Source organism: Ictidomys tridecemlineatus, chromosome 12 (genome assembly GCF_052094955.1).
Source record: "Ictidomys tridecemlineatus isolate mIctTri1 chromosome 12, mIctTri1.hap1, whole genome shotgun sequence".
NCBI classification, from domain to species: domain Eukaryota; kingdom Metazoa; phylum Chordata; class Mammalia; order Rodentia; family Sciuridae; genus Ictidomys; species Ictidomys tridecemlineatus.
This window is the reverse complement of record NC_135488.1, coordinates 49,249,002-49,250,079: the sequence shown is the minus strand read 5'-3', so window position 1 is coordinate 49,250,079 and position 1,078 is coordinate 49,249,002.

Genomic DNA, 1,078 nt, shown 5'->3' with positions numbered 1-1,078 from the left:
ATTATTTTTTCTTCATGACAAATGGTCTAAGATGTTAACACTTTAGAGTCAGCTCACCTAAGTCATAACAAGGGAAGAAACCAGATTGAGGCTACCTGGGAAATATCTCCACTTTCTTTTCAATTTCTGTATAAAGATAAAACTAAGCCTGGCATGGTGGCACATGCCTGTAATCTCAGCATCTTGGGAGGCTGAGGAAGGAGGATTTTGAGTTCAAAGCCAGCCTCAGCAACTCAGTGAGGCCTTAAGTAACTCTGTGAGAACCTGCCTCTAAATAAAATATTAAAAAGGGCTGGGGATGTGGCTCAATGATTTAGTGCCCCTAGATTCAATCCCCAGTACCTCCACACCAAAAAAAAATAAAATAAAATAAATAAAAAAAAAAAAACATTAAACTACTCTAAAGTAAAACCTTAGAACATGGTTATATTTTTTCAAACACTTGTTTAATTATTCATACAGTTAATTACTGGTAACTGATACTCTTAGCTACTTCTGTATTTTATTATGAACATTCATAACACAAAAATCAAATAGTTCAAACTAACATAAAATTCAAAGTATGTGCTTCTTTTACATATTTCATGTTGAAGTAATAACATAAGTAAACTCCTTATATTTTTATGCTGTCACTAGGTTCTAGGTTTGCCTTCTTAAAACTTGATCAATAGAGGAGAAAAAAAATGACATTTCACTAGGTTCTAGGTTTGCCTTCTTAAAACTTGATCAATAGAGGAGAAAAAAAATGACATTTTAGAGATTCTATTCCAACTCCTGGTTTAACTTTCCTGAAAGAGTGACTTTATATTTAAAAAGTCCTAATGCAAATTGACTCACTGTGTCTGAATCATTTATCCCAAAAAATCCTTGTCTCTATTTTATTTCTATGCATAACTTTTTAGCAGCAATATAATCAAATATTTGTGACTGGGACAAATAGTCAAAGAAATAGTCATCTCCTCCAAGAACTCTGCAGGAAGTGGTGAGCCAAGAGAAGCAGAGGTGTCAGCTTGGTCCAGAAATTATGTTAGATGATGCTGTGATGTGATAAAACACTTTACCTTTTAGAAATCACAAG